This window comes from Protopterus annectens, chromosome 13.part0, assembly GCF_019279795.1.
Source record: "Protopterus annectens isolate FY-2018-M chromosome 13.part0, PAN1.0, whole genome shotgun sequence".
NCBI classification, from domain to species: domain Eukaryota; kingdom Metazoa; phylum Chordata; order Ceratodontiformes; family Protopteridae; genus Protopterus; species Protopterus annectens.
The window spans coordinates 482,251,753-482,272,592 of NC_056747.1; the positions used below are offsets into that span (position 1 = coordinate 482,251,753).

The window sequence follows — 20,840 nt, forward strand, 5'->3', positions numbered from 1 at the left end:
TTTTAAGACTATTCAGCTGAGAGCATGCATTTACTCCAGAATAGGACAAATACACTTTGTGCCATAATGGATATCGTTTTGCACAATAATTACTTCTTTTTGAAGGCAATTACTTCCATCAAAGTAAGTGTATAGTGATGGGGCAACATATGTGGACGATTGTATGTAAATATAGTCATGACTGCTTGGGAAGAAACGTTTTTGTTTAATAGTCAGTATAAAGGGTCTTGGAGCATGTACACCAGCTTTCTTGATGACATCTTTATACAGTGTGGACAGATGGTATAGATAAAAAAGATGAATGTATATCTTACATCAATAATACGAACACCTTTTCTAAAATTTACACACAGTATTGGTACAGAACATGTTGCATATTTGGATGTCCAGTTAAGAAAGGAGAATATTTCAGGGGATATGCAGGTTGTGTCTCAAATTTGTAGGAAACCCACATATTAAAATGTTCCAACATTGCTCCATTTGTCACCCTCAGCACCAAAAGTGGGCTGCAGTCAAGGGCCAACTCTTGAGGGCAGCAATGATGGTGTCTAGATAGTGTGATTGACTTCCTCAAAGAGGTGGAAGAACTTTGCACAATGTTTTTTAATAAAGTGTATCCAGAGTCAATACTTAAATCTGTTAGTGAAGAAGCAAAAATGAAAAGGACTAAAGGGATTTATAAATCACTTCTGCACCATGAAAATACTAATTTACAAATGGTCGAAGGTGGGGTAGATGATAATTTGAGTATGATGGACTATAATGTTTGTTCATCTGACACCTGTATGTATCAGCAACAAACTAGTTTGTACATTCTTTTGTAACCATATATTCAGTGGACAGTCCCAAGATTAGTGATATAATCAGAAAAAATTGGCAGTTTATTCTGAACAATGGAACTTTAAGTAATAGTCTAGGTTGAGTGCCTAATATTGCTTACAAAATGTTTTAAGAATATCTATGATACTATGGGGCAGTCAAAAGTTAAAACATCTACGAAGTGTATATCCAGTTCTGGCGCATGCCCCTAATGTCCTTTTATTTTTGTGTGCAGTAGTTTTTCAATCCATGATAAAAAGATTTGCATTCATGGAAAATTTAACTGCCATACAAAAGGGATTGTTTATGTTGCTGTATGCCAACTTTGTAATAGTTTTAATGTTGGCAAATCAGAGCGCAAACTTACAGATCATATATATGAGCACAGTTATGAAATAAGGAAGGCTAAATCTATGAATGCACTCTATAAACATATTCAGAAATGGTCAGACCATCATTTCCTATTTGTTATTTTAGAAAAAGTGGAAGTTAGTCCTAGGGGTGGTCATTGGAAATTATTGACTGAAGAGAGGAAACTTTAGTTGCAGGTTTTTTTGAATGCTTCAGTGCCCCCAGGACTCAATGAAGTCATATCAATACAATGCTTACTTAAGAGGAAAGCATATGAAAGGTAATCATGTTTGCATTTTTTATTTATTTTTTATTTATTATGCATGTTCATGTATTTTATGTATGTTATTATATCACTGTAATTTTAAGAGTCATTTTTTAGCCTATGAGTTAATCAAAATGCACTTGGGTTAAGTAAGATTCGTATATGTGATTTTACCAACTGTTGCTTTAAGAGTTTGGAGCCATTTTAGCACTGTGGAGTTGTCATGTCATTTAGAAGCTTATTTAAGCAAAATTTTAAACTTGGCAAGTTTTATCTGAAGACATCTGTATGATTTTAGATGAAAGTACTTATTTGTTTTATATTTTGACTTCTAAAGTTCATTTTATATGTTTATTGAGCTTTAAGTGTTCTCCAGCAGGTTTTCAGGATTGTGTATTAGCTAGTCTATTTTGTCCAGGGTAAATGTATGGGCACCCATCCAATCATTTAGGTTCTGTTTGAAGTATAATATGATACACTGGTTAACCTGCTGAGGAAGCATATTCCAAAGATTGTGAGGCCATGGTTAACAACACTATCTCTACATCACATTCTATTTAGCTGCTGGTAATGATTTTGTCCCTTGGTTCTAGTGTGTGAGGTGCTATTCGACTTGTGGAGATATAGGAGATCAAGAACAATGGGGCTCTAATGGTGTGGTTGGTGAATCACAAATCGCTCCCTCATCCAAATATATGATATTAAGTAAAGGGATAAAACTTCCTAGCCTCTCTTAGTAACTCAGGGTCTTTCAACCTGTAATTTTCTTGGTTAGGAATGAATGAATGATTTATTTATGTATTTATGTATTTATTTTTGTTATGTCTATTGTGCCACATCCTGAAGAGGTAGTGAGTCTCAATAAACATTGAATACAAGGGAATAGTGACTTCCTTAGATATGGATTCTGTATCCTTGGCTATCAGTCACAGTAAGTAGAAACATGTTCTTATCACAATTGATACATGATGCTTGACTGACAGGGAATTGTCAACCCAAATTCAAGGCTCCTTGACTACATATTTTTCATAAATGGTGATGTCTGTATTATATACTGAGGGAAGCCAAATGCAACAAGACCATTTTCACTAAACTAAGTGTTTACTATAGTAAGTTCTTTCTAAAGTTTACAGCTATCTGAGGTGTTCTTGATAATACTCAGTTCACAGTCATCTGCAAACTTAATCAGGTATCCTGGTTCCTAGTCTGGACATCATAAAAATAAATACCCAAAAGGAGGTGTCCAAACATAGAGCTTGGGGGACTCCACTGGTTACCATCATGTTCTCATGGCATTAAGACAGTTAATATATTTGCAAAATAGTTCTAAATTTATGCTGTAATTTCAAGCATATAAATGTCATCTCAGCTAACATCAAAGCAAATGCATCCACAGACCAGAAAATAAACCAAAGACACACAAATATTGTTAGTATAGAGGAAGCAAGCCCCACTGCATCTTGATATGAGACATATATTTCCATAAACACCCTTTATGTAATTATATATTGCTTCCATGGTTGCATGGCTATGGAAAAAAAAAAAACAATAATTTGGACATGAAAAGTGCATTCCTGTAGCATGTCTCTAGCATCTCATTACTTATAAAACTAAACTTAAACAGCTGCATTTCAAACATGTGATAAACCAACCACACTAAAAGCAGGGGAAATAAGGATGTAAGTTGATAATGTGTGTCTGTATGTGTAAATATATATCGGTTCTCCAAAATCTTTCCAATGATGATAATATCAACATGAAAAATATCGAACAAAGAATATGTGCAACATTGATATTATGAAAGGAGAAGGGTACATTCCCTTTCTCCACTGTAGTACAGTCATGGAGTTGGTATATTTAAGTAGCAGGGGGAGAGGAATCAAAATGACTAATAAACCAGTTAACCAATTAAATGCACATAAAATTTTAAAGCAATATAAATGTTCTTACAACTATAGCTTGCATAAACTTACTTTTTAAAATACATCTGATATTAATAACTTTGTTAAGCCCTGGTTTCTTATCTGCTCCCAAGGCAAATTGCCATGTGATTTCCTTATATTCTAACAAATTATAACTGTTAGTGAAAGGTGTTTGATCAACTTTATCCAATACAAACAACTTAATTTTTCCAAAATCTTCACATTCAGTAGCATGTTTAGCCAAGTCATTAGTAAGATCTTTCTTTCTAAAGGTGCATTCATTGTCCATTTCTGCTTGTTTGCCTTTTGATTCCCCTCCCTTTCTAACAGTGCTCAAATTAAGCAATTTCTGAGTGCTGTGTGTCCATCCTCCTAGGAAACAGGTAGTGTCTTCTTGGGCTCTCAAATTTGTAATTGAAAAGCTTATTGTATTTCCAGTTGAGCCAGTTTATCAAACTTAATTGAGGTCCTTAACATGGAAGACTGTTCTACTCATTGCTCTGATATCTGCTAGGAAAATATTTGAGTTACAGTAACTTATGGTGAGTCAACCCTACCTCATTTTTCACAAGAACAGGATAGCTTTGAGCACAATTTTTTTCTTTATGCCATGAAGACATCTCAGAGTTTACCTTAAGCCACATTATTAATCATCCTGTCTTCTTTCTGGACCCCAAGAATAATGGAGAAAAAATTCTTCATATTCTGGATGTCCACGGACATCTCAGATACTAGACAAATGTCAACCCTTCTAGAAAGCTGATCAGCTGTTTGTCTCATATGAGGGTAAGAGGAAAGGACAACCAGTGTTAAAGCTGACCATTTCCGGGTAGTTATCTCATGCTATTCACTTTTGTGGCACTAACCATAATAAGCTACTTCTAGGAAGGCTTATGGCCCACTCCATATTTGGATTCTTTGGTGGCTTTCTGGAAAGTGGTGAACTCTACAAGTTTTCTGGAGGCAGCAACTTGGTCCTCTGTAAACACTTTTTGATGATGTACAAACTGGATTTTTTTTGTACAGACTAGGACCATTCTCAGCAGGATCCTGATGTCTTAGTTTAGCTTATCTCCCTCACACAAATAATGCTTCACATGAGTTCCTGGCAGCAATAGCATGTGGAGGACACCCTTTAGCCTTGTAACCTGGCCTGTCACAGTGGATAGGATTGTTATAGCATAAGCTACTGCAACAGTGATATATTAAAACATTATGTTATGGTAAACTGTTTGACAGATCAATGCATGTTTTCTTTTTTTGGTAACCTATGTGCAAAGTTAATTTGGTAGTAAGACATCTTGTTTTCAAGATTTGCATGATTAGCACTACACATGAGTGTGTGAATAGTGATATATCTGCTACAAATCTTATAATTTTCTTGTAATTCATATAAAATTTTCCTTAAACCACATTTGGAGTTGCATGCTACTAGTGATCACCTAACAAAATGTCAAATAAAGAACAATCTACAAAGACTGAAGCACAAAACAATAAAAAATAAATATTTATATTTGCTGGTAAGCAAGATGTCTATACCTACCACCTCCCTGCTAGTTATATATACCAACTCCAGGATTGCATAACAGTGGGGAAAGGGTAACCTCCTCTTCCCTGCTGTACCACAGTCTCACACACACAGAAGCCGCCATTCAGAGACTTCAGTCTCATAAATTGCAAAAGCAATTTATAACCAATATTCAGTATTCCACATGTTAAAACAAATGCACTGCAGACACTACCAATAATTCATGCAGTTATGCTGTTTAAAGAATGGCCTGAACAACAGAGGGACTTGTTTTGATGTAAGCTGATACTTTAGCCTGTAATTGGCTAACTTTTGTGGTGAGAAGCATAGCTGGTTAAATCAGTGCCATGCGCTGGTACTATGAGCCAGCATCCCACCATCTTAGCTCTTCAAGTGAAGACCAAACAAAAACACATTCATTGTTGCAGTTAGATCCATGCCCCCCTCTTGTATTCAAGAGCAAAAAAAAATAAAAAAATGCACGTTCCTTCTACAGGCATATCGACTAGGTGTTTAGTTAGATGCACAACATGCCCCTCCTCATTCATGCTCCAGGCATTCAGTCCTTTTTCTGTATGCTTGCCATCAACGGGCCTTCAACATGCCCTGCCTGTACAGAGCAGTACAGCACTCGTTCTTTAGCTTAAAAAAGTTCTCCTTTTTAAACTGTAGCAAACTGCCTGCTACAAATTAAGCTAACAGTTTATAACTTGCCTGCACAGAGCAATACAAACACTCAGGTTTTAGTTAAAAAAAGAAAAGCTTTTGTCTTCTTTTGAACTGTAGCCAACTGCTTGCTACAATGCAGCGAGAAGTTTGTACAGTTTAAACCAAACAGAGCACTGCAGCTGCAGCACTCCGGTGTGACCACAAATGCAATACTGACTTTGGTATTGTATTAAAGAAAGGTCCATATCATGTTATTGCACCCCAAATCAATTTGCACCTGGGGCAATTGCCCCTCTCCCCCTCCCTAACTAAGCTACTGCTTGTGGTTCTCCTGTTTTCACAAAAGGAAGTGTGACAATTTTGCTTTGCAATATGTCTGCTTGTACATTTTGAAATAATTAGGTATTAAGCGAATTTGACACATTTGAGCTAAATGTCTCCTCTTAAAGACATGTTGTGTATAGTTTGATCATCCATATCAAGGGCCTTAGCTAGCAAAAGAAGCATCTGCAGTTTCCACTGAGCCTTGGTTCCTTGTAAATAAATGATGATAAAATTGTAAGGTTTACCTTCTTAGGCACACAATAATTCCTGAATTTCTCCATTATTGCTGCTAATTTGGTTCAGTCCACTTTGGAAAGGCACAAGTAATAAACATCTTCAAGGCTTCTTCCCTACAGTGTGCTGAAACACAGTAAACTGTACCTTTTTAAAAATCTCATAAATACTGCTGACACTGAAGGAGATGTAATCACATTTTGGATTCACTGTTGCTAAGTTACCACTGTTTTCCTTGTATAAGGCAATTTCTAGTTTAATGTATACTTGGGTGGTGCAGTGGTAAGTGTTGTCATTTCATATTGAGATGTTCTCCAGTTCAGTTCTCGGCCAGGGTGCCTTCTGTGTGGAGTCTGCATGTCCTCCCTGCATTCACATGTGTTTCCTCCGGGTGCTCTAGTTTCATCTCACATTCCAGAGATGTGTCTGCAGCCTCTCTCCCTGGGCCTTTGCTGAAAATGGACTCTGTCCCAGATGGACTTTCCCAGTAAACAAATTTTATTTTCAAGAGTTATATGAGTAAAAATTGAAATGGTAGCATGTTTACAATTTTCCAACAAATCTGAAAATGTGAAAATGCTTGAAAATTCAAAAACAAATGTACCTGAAACCATTAATATTTATTCTGCTTAACATAATCTTTCTAGCCACAGAAACACTGTTCACATGTTTTACTAGCTTCCCATGAGGACTTAAAATGAAGGGGAACCACATTGCATGTATACTATTAGTACTGGCACCCTTACTAGCAAATGTTATATTGCCAACTATAAAGCAACTGTGTGTTGCTTAGATACTTCAAACATTACATTATATTCTTTTCCAGCCTTAATAAAGTCAGTATGAAGAAGAAAGATATTTGCCTCAAATGAATGATGATTATGTTTTTGGGCTTAGGAAAAATTAGGAGTGGTAGATTATAATTGATTATTTTGCTGTTTCTGTTGTTAATTGTTTGAAGAAGAGTATCACCATTAAAAATGAAGAAGCAAGACTGCTGTAGTATTGTCTTTGTTTAGAGTATGAATTGCTTGGAATATCCTATTACGTTATGAATACTTAAACACTGAGCATTCTGTTCTCAGTCCTTCTCTCACAATGATGTTTATTAATGTAAAACAACTGTATTACTTAAAAAGTTTAAAGAAATTGGCTGCCTTGTTGCTTAATCTATGCACTTACCCTTTTTTTTTTAACAGAACAATGTCATTGTTAATGTTATTTTGTATTATGTTTTAATCCCTCTGACTTTTGAACATTTTGTTTTAAGACAGTAATTGCACGGACCTTAGAGATGTACTCCTTAGTCTTTCTTCTTATGAGAAATGTTGCAGCTCATATTAGATTTCCTAGATACGATATCCTTTTCTTTGTCATGATTGCAGGTGTGCGTGTGTGTGTGTGTGTGTGTGTGTGTGTGTGTGTGTGTATATATATATATATATATATATATATATATATATATATATATATATGGGTCCCTATGAGTTGATCGACAACTCAAAACAGCGACAGTGACTTCACCGACAAGTCACATTGCCGACATCGCAAAACACGGAAGTTTACCGAGTAACGGATGCAAATCCGGTACCCATGCCTACCATGGTTGCATGACACTGCCACACTTAACAAACCATGGTAGGCATGAGTAGCGAATTTGCATCCGTTACTCGGTAAACTTCCATGTTTTGCGATGTCGGCGATGTGACTTGTCGGTGAAGTCACTGTCGCTGTTTTGAGTTGTCGATCAACTCATAGGGACCCATATATATATATATATATATATATTTTTTTTTTTTTTTGTCAAAATGGGCATTGTACTATGACTGCCCTTAGAATCATGCCATACTGAAGTCTTAATATGGAAAAATGTTTTATCATCAATACCATGAATGGAGCTGCCAGTACCTTTCTGCAGGTGAGGGCATGCACCTTATCACCCTGTCAAGTTTGATTTCCATGACAATTTCTCTAGCTCTCTCTCTGTCTCTACCTTTTGAAGAACCAATGACAATAACTGAGACAGAGCACTTGATTTTTTTATTAATATTCAGAATATTTTGTTGATTTGAATGCAGTTTCCCCTCTATCAGAGTCCATTCAAGTCATCTGTATGCAGTCCGGTTATGTAGGAGAGGGCCACTGGGAGTAAGGCACTGGCACCATGTCCTTCATTGGTTGACAACAATTTATGCATGGACTCATAGAAACTTGTGAAGCCCTCTCCCTAGTATAACGCACAGTTTTCCAAGTGAGACAAACATCCAGCAGACAGTCTTAGTGGTCTACACTGTATGCTGTCAGTATAAAGATATAAGCATACAACAGTTTGTGCTGTCTGTTGTATTCATCTGCATATACAGTGAAAGCCAGCACCTGTGGATGCCTTGGCTTTGCTGCTTACTCATAAAGCACTGCTACTTGCACTGAGTCAGGATTACAACTAGTGGTGCGCTTCTGCTTATGATAGTGTAGGTCCAAACATATTTTCAGTGCAAATGTGTGGCCAACACAACACCCGTGTTGCAGGGATTTTGTGTCCACTCAGACTGCTGCTTACAGGGTGCCCCTGTCAGGCTCTATTGACTTAGAAGGGCAGATTTTGGCTTTCTTTCTCACTCAGCCTGATTCTGTTTTAACCATTGAATGATATGCTGTATGAACCTCAATTGTGAGGAGAATAACATCTGGTATCTTTAGTTATATTTTAAAGTAAGGGGGGTATTTATTATCATATTTGTGAATATTCCATAGCCTTATGCAGAATACATACTGTAAAAAAGATTATAATCCCAATTACTTAATGTGTTCATTGCATTAGTGTTATCACTGGCAGATCTAGGAATTTGCAGAAGGGGGGGGGCACAGTAGAGAAAGAAGACATTTGCGGCATGTGGAAAGTAGATGAAAGCAGTGGGGGCTGTAGAAAGAGGACCAGTTGGAGCTGCACTGACAACAGGTGTGAAAATATAGCAATGTACATTCAGCTGTACATCCTTATAGTGCAGCTGTGATACTGTAAGTAGGTAACTCTTATCTAGCACACATCAAATTTAAAGGTAGTACCAGATATTTCAAGGCATGCCTGGGAGCGATGTCTGGTCATCTATGCCAAGCTGTAGTCCCCTTTCATGATGATATGGCTTTACATATGCATTATGATAGCCTAAGGAATAGTGCCCCTGAAGATGATGTGACCACAGCAAGTATTGATAATGCAGGCATTGTAACCTGGTAACCCCAGATATCATATTAACTGGTGACTCTGTCTATTAAATATATGTGCATATCACTGGGCAGTGTAAAGAAGCTTCTGACATTGCCATGTCTGCCTGGAGGCAAGCTTAGGGACCTCAGCTCTGATTAAAACTAACTATGACATGGTCATTGTTCATGATGCAGTCAGACTTAGAAAGTCCTTCCTCTTACATGTGCAGTAGGATGGGGTAAGATTATCAAACATCCTAACAAGCACAGGAAAATGACACCTACTTAGTGAAGTCTTCTCATCACCTAATGCGGCTCCTGAATACTCAATATAACATTGGTATTTAATCAGTGGCTAAGGGCATGGTGTCATAGAGAGGGGATTCACTGTTTTTTTCTGTTTATAGAGTATTTTAAAGTCAATACATTACTGAAATATGGTTCAAAATGCACATCATAGATTCCAGTGTATACCTCCTTTCACTGAATCTTGTGGCACTGGGAACTTATGTGGACATTGACTAGCAAGTGTCTATTGTTATAAGAAAGCCCTTCTGTATTACACAGCTTATAAACAAAGGGATTGTGTCTAGATCTATGGATGTCATTGTCCCCTTTACTTTTCCCTCATTCGGCCAGTCATTGAATATAAGGCCGCATTGAGCATGCATTTGTCCAGACACATTCACCTACTAGAACACACAGAAATACCTTACTAAATGAATACAATGCCTAAATAACATGTTCTGCATGGACCGGCACAAAGCCCTTTTACTATACTTGGTATCCTACAGACTGCGAAGGGGTGACATGTGTCTGGCTTATAAGGCATCCTTTGACCCAGTACTGATGGATTTGCCGCACATCAGCAAGTCAAATGGCATCAGAAATACTCAGTGTAGAGATCAAGACATCTTCTGCAACATCAGCAGAACAGTTTTGAGTGACAGGTATATCTTGCAGAGAATACCACTGCTATGGAACAGACTCCACATTCACATCCTTATAGTGAGGCTGTGATACTGTAAGTAGGTAACTCTTATCTAGCACACATCAAATTTAAAGGTAGTACCAGATATTTCAAGGCATGCCTGGGAGCGATGTCTGGTCATCTATGCCAATCTATAGTCCCCTTTCATGATGATATGGCTTTAGATATGCATTATGATAGCCTAGGGAATAGTGCCGCTGAAGATGATGTGACCACAGCAAGTTCATCCCTGTCCAGTTTCAAGTGCAACTTAGACCTATGGATGGGAAACGGAAAGTTTACCCCCAGGACTACCCCCTGTACTACTAATGGACAAAAGCAGCTCCTAAATGTTTTATTGTATGCATGGGTACCCTCAAATGATCTATGGTATGATCCTAGTTATTATCATTAGGCGTAATATACAAATAATGACCATGGGAATGGGTAAGGCCAGTCTCTAATCAAATGGGTTAGGATAGTTTGAGTACAAGGAAGGAAACTGGCTCACTGACATTTCATGGCCAGAACAGCATAGACTGCCGCATTGTCAAGAGATAGAAGAAAACTTATGTTGCAACAAATTTGCTGCACTGTGCCTTGGTCATCATCCACTCAACCATTAGGGCTACAGATAGCACCAATGTGTTTTAAGTGGGTGGGCAGGATCTTTGAGTATACTATAGAATGTTACAAGTGGATGGGCAGAAAGGACACTGCTACAGCAACATTCATATGGACAGAGAGAGAGAGACAGTGTGACACTGAGGTTTCTTATGGGGGGGTTGCTTATTTATACATAAAAGGTTTTCCACCAGTGCTGAGTTCTGAAACATACAGCACAGCCATGACAAAGGTTCCTATGAAACAGTTGTATGTAGAATGTCAGGCAAAAAAGGAGAGCTCATCATAAAAAGGAACACCTGAACATTCCTTCTGACACATATTGACATCAAGTTTGCCCACGTCTATATAACTCTTATAAAAGCTACTAATGTTATAATGGGGAAGAGGACTGAGCCATCTCCCCAACTACATATATACACACACACACACACACACACACACACACACACACACACACACACACACACACACAAAAGCACCTTAAACACTTCTCATTGCCTGGGCAATTGCTAGACACTGACTCTTCAGTTTCATTCCTGCACCAGTACCTCCCAAACAAGCTTTAATATATTGTTGGACAACTGCTGCTTGTCCATACTACTACCTATAACCAAAATAGACACACACACACACACACACACACACACACACACACACACACACACACACACACACACACACATACATACACATACACATACACACACACACACACACACACACACACACACACACACATTCTGCTTTATTCACATTCATAAACATAATGCAAAGAGGAACTTTAGTGAAATCCATCAAAAAGTTCCTAGACAACTGACTACATGATCTCTCTTAAGTGGAATTTATTTATACATAATGCAATGTTGTACAGCTAGTGTTCCTAGTGCAGGGACAATGTTAATTACAAGCGGTTTATTTTCCCTATTTTCATTTATCATCCCCTTTCTGAAAATTTTAAATAAAACCTAGCAAAGAGGCATAAACTATAGCCTAAACAAGCAGAAAGAAAGTAGTATACTAAAATGCATTAAAGATTCAGTGACAAAATGAAACAAACCACATTCTGTAAACATTTTAATATTTTGCTTTAAACCAAATCTTATCAAATCCAATATTTACAGAGCTGTATTGTTAAGCATTCAAAAATAACCCTCTGAAGTAATAATTCATTGCCTGGCTTTAAAGGGAAAAACATCAGATTTGTAGTGTTGCAGACTGGCACATTTTCCAGTACCAGTCCTGTTTCTTTTAACAGCATATCAATGAAAACCAGGAGCACCATCTCATGTACAAACAGACATGTCTTCCATATTTGAACATTCAACAGAGAAAAAGCACAACATGGTCTAGACAGACTCCTTTTACAGTTCACATGTAACTTTATGTTCTTAGATAGACTCCATTTAAATCCTATAACTTCCCTTCATGAAACCAGCTGGATCATTGTCAAATGTGGCCCTAGGTGGGGAAACATACCAATGCATTCTGCCATACTAGTATTCCAGTATTTGTCCATTTCTCGTTGGTTACCATAAAACATTGTTCAAACCTGTCAAGTGTGCAAACTGTTTTCTTCTTTACTTTTACAATGATCACAGAGATGTGGATTTAAATTAATACCTCTCTCTCTCTCAGATTTTACAGTAAAAAGTCTGACAGCCATTTGTTGAACTAAACAAAACAGTCTCACATTGAAAACAGACAGCATGAACAACAGTAAACTTATTTTCCCTTAACTCGCATTTATTGAAAATCCATCTGGAAACCCATTAAACTGTACGAGACTTTTTTTGATTCTTAAGTCATCTCTAGAAACATGGTTAATTAAATCTCAGCTAGTAGAAAAAGCTAAAAAATGTTGATACTGTTCTACCTTATACAAGAATCAGTGTAAAAGCTGTGAAAAGTTCAACTTTCAGCATTAGAAAATGCATCTTTTTATTTACTTTTTTTGAATGGGGTTGTCTGACTGATATGACAGGCAATGGAAGGAGGATAAGGGAAGGCAAACTGGGCATGCTACAACAGACAAACAAAAAAAGGTGGCAACAGTATGTAGACAATGATGTTTAATTATATTGATTTGGAGCAGCTACCATTCCATTTTAAGCACCTTTATAGAGAATGGACAAACTGTACATCAACGTCTTGATTGGGGAATGAAAGGTCTCCAGCACGCCATTAATGTACAAGTAATGCCTGCTAAAAAATGAGTCTGCAGCTTCTCGGCAGCATATCAAGCTATTGTGGAGCTTGATCAGAAAAAAATAACCGCCACCATGATTTTACACTCACTAAGCAGTGCTTTAGCTATTTAGCGAGCATAAAATAATAAAGAAAATAATAAAAAAAAAAGGATGTGTGTGTGTTTATGTCTGTGTGTGAGATTGTATGTATGCATGAGTGAGAGAGAAAGAGAGATCGATTGAGCTATTATTTTACACTTGCTAATTAGCACTTTTGCTGTTTAGCAAGTTTAACAAAATAAATGAAACAGGAAAAAAGTGTGTGTGTGTGTGTGTGTGTGTGTGTGTGTGTGTGTGTGTGTGTGTGTGTGTGTGTGTGTGTGTGTGTGTGATCGACCTTTCCCCTGGCAGCATCATTTAAGAGATTTCCGTAACTCTTAGCACAAGAAATCTGAACAGAGAGAGAGACAAAAAAATGGGGGAACAAAAGATAGAAAATAGGGACAGATTTTAAATATTGCTCTTATAAACTTAGAAAGCTGCGAGAATAACAGGCTTCCCATTACCATGCATTTTCCGAAGCAGAGGTGTGTGTGTGTGTGTGTGTGTGTGTGTGTGTGTGTGTGTGTGTGTGTGTGTGTGTGTGTGTGTGTGTAAGTGGGTGAGATGACTACTGGGAGCAGCAGCAGTAAAGAGTACTAAAAAATCTGGATAAACCTAAAATAAAGGAGGAGCAAAGGCTCTAAAATAGAAACAGATTTTAATTATTGCTCTTATAAAATTACAAAGTTGCTTAAGTAAAGGATTTGTATTAGCATGTTTTTTCTGAAGGAAATAGAAGTCTGCAACTCAAATGTATGTCATTATTTAGTAAAGTCAATCTCCAATGACTGCAAACAAACCAAACAATTTAGGAGTAAGAGACCAAAAATTAAACACCTGATTATTTTTAAAGTGTTATATTTTAGATGTAAAATGCTTCCTCCAACTCCATTAACATATACTACAGCAAGTTGGAAACATTAGGCGGAGGAAGTCTTTTACAACAACAATATACTAAAAAATAATAATAATAAAAAAGTAAAACACAACAATTTTACAGATACCCCATTCTCTAAGAGCAATAATGCCCTCCATGGTGTGTGTTAACATGCAATTAATGCCCTACCATGGGTGTAGAGGCCCTCTGCCTGTGACATCAGGCCTCATAACATACTTGGCAGGCATTAATTACACGTCAACACAATTATTATTATTGCTTGCTTACTGAATGATCACTTGTGATACATTTAGATAAAGGTAATCAGACCATATTAGTACATTCACATTTACAAATGTTATACATTATATATATTGTTATATGTCATATAATCAAAGCAACATTCATAAACGTTCTTCCTCCAAAACATATTTCTGCATGTATTGTTCCCTTTATTTCCATTTTTCTTTGTAATTTACTCCGACCATGTTCTAAAGATCCCACTTCCTGTTCTTTTATCTCTGTTATAATATTTACTATGTCAAGAATTGTTGGTTTTGATTTTAATTTCCATTTTCTACTAAGCCACCAGATAAACTTCTACATCTTTGACCAGGTATACGTATCTGTATTGCCCCCAACAACGAAGTTCAACTCTGACATCTGGATAGAGGTAGAACTAGCTGAGCTGTGCAGCATTTAGTTGTGTAATCTATTTTCTTCAAATAATGTCCACTGTGGTTGCCCTGTGGAGTTTCAGCAGTCCCCATATGATCTTAGCATTTTAGGGTGCAGAAAACATGATTGATGCTTGTAGTTCTAGGCAAACAGTGTTGTCCAACAGAACCGCAAGGCATAATAATAATTATTATTATTATTATGAAACCAGTAGCACTTTTAGCACTGCAGTCTGAGTGGTAAGAATGAAAACATGCAGTTGCTAAATAACCTGATAGCAAGATGCATTGTTAAAATAAACTGGAGTTTTGCATCAACAGACCTTTTCTAAACAAAAAGATGCATGAAACTGTCACGTACAGGAATACTGACTAACCTTTATCCCCAACACTTTGTCACAAATCAAGCATTTTATAAAGACATGGCAAGATATCAGGAAAAGTCAGAGACATCTTGCAAAAGCAGGGACAGCTGAGCTGTGTATTGATATTTCTGCTTCAAAATACACAGTAAAGCATATTCTTTTTATTTGTTCGTTTTTTTCCCTTTTTGTTAGACCAAGTGGACTAATGAAAAAGTATCTGTGAAAGAGCTGAGTCGCGCTACCACAATCACGATCGGCAACTGGGAACAACAATTTTACTTTAAATTTACCTTAAAAAAAATTTAGATTACAAGGCTCAGCACCCAGTGCCAGACTTTCTTGTTTAGCTGACAAGTTATGGACCTCCCATGGTTCTGTTATTTCATGGAGACATTGTCATTTGCCTGATTGTTCCTAAAAGAAAATTACATTAAGAAAGAAAAAAGATTAGCAGAAGCATGCAGCACCCACAAGTATGTTAGACCGATCATACAAAAGCTCAGTCAGTTAATGCTTATACCAAGAATACTGCAATTCACTTTTTTATATTAAAACAATAGTGCAGACACAGTGTGAAATTATATTTACAGGTAGGAAAATTGCTCCTGTGACAATCATGTTTATTTGACGCAATATGCCTCCAATCATTGTTAATGAAGAATACTACCGTTAGGTTTTGTTCAACTGGGGAAGGAAAACAATGCCAGGAATATCAGTAATGGCATACTTAAAGAAATGAAGGTGGAGGGTGGGACAAAAAAAATGCGAAGCATGCATGATGGGAGGTCTTCCTGATTAAAGTTCAAAGCAGGATGAACACCCTGTTTATAGAAACTAAAAAACAAAAAGAAGGCAGAAAGGAAAGAGTTTTCTTGTTTTAAAAAAAACAGTTTTGCAGTGATGCAATAAAAAATGTTGCCAAAACATTGGACCTTTGACACGCACCCTTTTAACTCTTTCGGAAGGTATTTTTTGTTGTTTTAATTAGCTGGTAGTTTTCTTGGATGCAGCAGCAAAAAGGGGGTGGCACGTGCCCCTGCACCAGAGCCTAAATCCGCCATTGGTTATACCACACTATGACTCTGTTTAAGCAAAGGTTCTTCTTCCTCCTTTGCCTCAAAATATTTACAAATTGCTATTTTATTCAATGGTTGTTCAGGGTTACTCAGCTATATAAATATATAATAGAGCATAGCATATAGAGTTAGCTACATAGCTATGGATAAACCAATTTCACTAATTTTAAGTGACTTCCCTGTAGCTGCTTGGGGTTGGGCCCTGCTCCAGTCACCTTTGCTTTGCTCAGGCTCAGTCCATTCCATTACCCTATCCCCAGTTTCCACCCAATCTAAACATCTCAACATTTGTACTAAGCCTAACCCTTGCTCTTCATCTAAATACACTTCACTTCATCCTTCCTCTTCCACATAATCAACCTGACCCCTCATCTACTCCAGCACTACCAATCAACTCACTCCTATACTTCTCCTAACCTTATCCTATTGCTATATTTCACTCTTTTATATTATTACACACAGTCTCAGCTGTACTTTGCTACTAAACACTTACTCTACTATAATTTTCTGACTTGAGCTATACTATACTTTATTCATTTACACTTCTTTAAACTTACTCTCTTCCTGAGCTAAACTCTAATTAATCAGACCTATATTCCTTTTTATCTTCTGTCCTCTACCCAGTTTTACTGTCCTATACAACATTCTCCTCTTAAGTCTCCTTTCTTTATTAATTTTCACACTTTTTCAGCTTACATCATATCATGTACCAACTACACCAACAATTATATCCCCTACTGGTACTCTCCTCCTTCATTGCTAGTCTAAACTGGCCACTAGCCTAGTACACACCTATGAACCTATAAGAGAAATCTTGACAAGTGGATGTGCAATAGGAAGTTTACCCCAGGGATCACTTCAATGGCCTTGGTTGACAAAAGCACTGGGAACTAACTTTGGGCAGCATGATGCCAGGGAATCTTCTTGGGCTAGGCTTATATAGGCTCCAGGGTCACTAGCCTAGTACACACCTATGAACCTATACCTATTACATCACAGCTACACTCTGTTTCTTCTACTCTTCTTCACTTTCAGAAAGTATTACTCTGCCTTATACCAGCCCAAAATTAAACCAACAGAAAAAAATCACCATATTTAAGTCCCTTCTATCCAGTCTGCACCCCAGTACCGTGGCACTCAGTGACAATATCCATCTAAACCCAAGCTCCACCCACACACTCTCCCCTCTGTTCTGCCCATTCTCCAATCACACTCCAATGACTCCAAAACAACTAGAATTTACCTATATAAATATTCATAGTATATGCAACAAAGTTACTGAGCTTCAAGCCTGGATTATACAACATCCTCCTGGCATACTTGCAGTTTCAGGAACCTGACTAAAACCTTTTCTAAAAAACTGTGTCATTCTTTCATCCAGCTATAATATCTTTAGGGCTGATAGAGTTAACAGAAAAGCAGGCAGAGTAGCCATCATATATCAGAACTACTATACTGTCATCCCCCTCCCCGATAGATATGTAAATTCAATAAAGCAGAGTTCGCTGTCTCACCTTAAGTTAATTCAGTATAAGTATCTCTGTATCACTACTTTATACATACCCTCAAGTAACAATATTTTGGAAGATATCCTTTACTGGGTATCAGACAAAATATCACATGAAATTATAATTTTATGGGATGTAAATAATGATTGTCAGAACCTCTCATTCTTTATGCATTCAAATAGCATTAACCTCCATGGCTTAATACAACTCATAAATCACTCTATTCAAACCAACAAGCCAAATCAGGCTGGTTCTACTCTGGAGTGAATAATGGTTTCCCCACCCCAGTAAATGTATCTCATCTGGAATCCTCTCAGATTCTATTAGTGAGCATTACCCTATCTTCCCAGCTGGACTTGTCACTCATCTTGCTGAACAACGTACTTATAAAACTATACGTAACTTAACCAGTTTTAATCCAGATACCTTTACAGCCATATTAAATTTCTTCAGCCAGTCATTCATTAAGAATATAATGCTAGACGATGCAGTTGATAAATTCAACTCTATATTCTTTAGTACTTCAAACAATGTGACAACATCCAGGAGGAAAAGAGACAAAAACTCTTCTCCTTGGCTTTCATACCATAGTAGAGCCCTTATTCTAAACAGAGAGAAGATCTGTAATAGTTGGCAAAAATAAAAGTCAACTCAAAACGTATAACACTTAAAAGAATTTTGAAACCTTGTCAAAAGCAAGCCAGTAAAGGTAAAAGCAGTACTCTTCAGACACACAAAATAATCATAAATTTAATCCCCAGAAAATGTGGCAATCAATAAAAAACTTAATTACCCCAGGGACAAAGTTTTTTGTCCAGAACTTCCATCAACAATACCCTCACAGATGTAGCAACTCAATTCAACTCTTATTTCATATTGTTGCTGCCATTACTAAAGATGTCCACATTTAGGCGTATTGCTCTACTGTCTCTCCTTTCTAAAATTTAAAAAAAATGTGTCCACAGACAGCTCCTTTACCACCTCTTACAGAGACAACTTCTTAATCTCACTAACCATAGATTTAGATCTGCACACAATACCAACACTGCCTTTTTACCATTTACAGACAGTATCAATAAAGGTAGACCTAAAAGTAATTTTTTCCCATCATTATTTCTAGACTTATCAAATATTTTTGACAGTTTCACACAGTAACTTTCTGGCAGAAATATCCTCTCTGACAACTTCTAACTGTACCTTATAATGGTTTACCAGTTATCTATAAGACAGATATCAGTTAGTTAAATGGCATTCTAATCTCTCTCTCTCTCTCCCAACCTACCTTCCTGTGAGCACTGGAGCACCACAGGGTTCAGTCCTTGGCCCACTGTTTTTCAACATCTTTATTAATAATCTACATACTTCCTCTAAACAAGCAACCCTTATACAATATGCAGACAATTCTATTTTAATCTGCTCTTCCAGCAATCACACTCATCTGAGAAAATACTGCAAGATGCATTTAACTCCTTAGAGGCTAGTTTACTAAAAATCAGCTCCTACTTGATCCCAAGAAAACCAAGCTTCTTCTCTTTCCTAACCATACACTTGGCAAAAACAACTTTATAATTTTTTCATCAAACTATATTGTAATGGAAGGTGCCCCACATACCAGACTACTTGGTGTCACAATAAACAATAATCTCAAGTTTGATTTGCACATTAATAACAACATAAAAAGACTCATCAAAAGCTAGGAATATTGTATAGGGCTTAAAACATCTTAACAAACTCCACTTAAGAAACTACTTCAATTGCATATCTCTTATCTTTCTTTCTCTATGATTCTCATATTCCGACAAATCTTCATTTATCTTTCAGAGCAGAACAGTCTTATAATAAAGTAACTAAAATTCAGTTTTGTGAACCTTATAGATTGTATCACTGCTCTGCACTAAAAAAAATTCTAAAATGGCTTGAAATTCCCCATCAACTAACCTATACTCAGTTCATAGGTTCATAGGTAGGTACTAGGGCCCATACAAGCCTAGCCAAAAAATGTACCCTGGCTTTCGCCACCCAAGAAAATTATTTTCCTGTGCCCCTGTCGAGCAGAGCCACAGAAGTGATCCCCAGGGAGAATTTCCCATTTCCCATCCAATCATCAAGATTTTTCTTGGAGTGCTAATGACATAGATAGGTAGTCTGTTCCAGAGTATGGGAATTCTCTGGGACAGGAATCTATCCCTCCAGCATGTTCTGTTTATTGTGGTGACAAGGTTAAGGTCCCTAGAGCGTATAGCTCAGATGGATTGGGATTTCTTTAAGTGGAGCATGTCCAACAGCTCTGGGTTTGACATAGCTTTGTATGTTAGGCAGAGATCGCCTCTAAGCAGGTGATATGCGATGGAGTAAAGCTGTAGTTTTTTTAGATGGTCTGCATAGGGCATCTGTTTCAGGCCAGTAATCCTCTTTGTGAGGTATTTCTGTGGTCTTTCCAGTTGTTGTAGATGTCTTGTGAGGTACATACCAAAAGGGGCATTGTACTCTATAATGGGTCTAATGAGTGATGAGTAGAGGGGAACAATGACCTCTTTTTCTGGATGAGAATCCTTTTGTGATGAGATGAGCCATGTAGAAGGATTTCCTGACCACTGTGGTGATGTGATTATCAAAGGAGAGACTACTGTCCACCTGTGTCCCAAGGTCTCTTATCACATTTTCGGCATTAAGTAGACTACCAGCTATGTGGTAGTTCATGGGTACAGAGTTTTTACCAAAGGGGATGACAATACACTTTTTGGCATTGAGCTTCAGGCCATGGCTTTGACACCAGGTATCTGTCTCAGTGAGGCCCTTTTGTAGTTTGTCCACATCGTTAGGAGTTTCAGTTATGGCTCATAGTTTGCAGTCATCTGCAAACTTTGTTAGCCAAAGACCTTCTGTGTTGGCCTGCACTTCAGAGAAGTAGATACCAAACAGGAGAGGACCCAGGACTGAACCCTGGGGTACTCCACTTGTCACTGGTCTGATGTCGGATTTGGAATCCACTACTTTCACAGTGTGGGTTCTGTCCATGAGCCAGTTGGCAACCCATCTTGTGACATAGGGATTTATACCTAGTTTAGTGAGCTTATCTATAATTCCAGAGTGGGGGATGGTGTCAAAAGCCTTGGCAAGATCTAGATAAGCT

The 20,840-nt window shown here is 37.4% G+C and overlaps 1 protein-coding gene across 1 annotated transcript in view; it reads left to right on the plus strand.

The window, feature by feature from the left end:
- The window catches only part of TMEM132E (transmembrane protein 132E), a 1,376,533-nt gene that overhangs the window by 209,932 nt on the left and 1,145,761 nt on the right, over positions 1–20,840 (plus strand). The window lies entirely within an intron of this gene.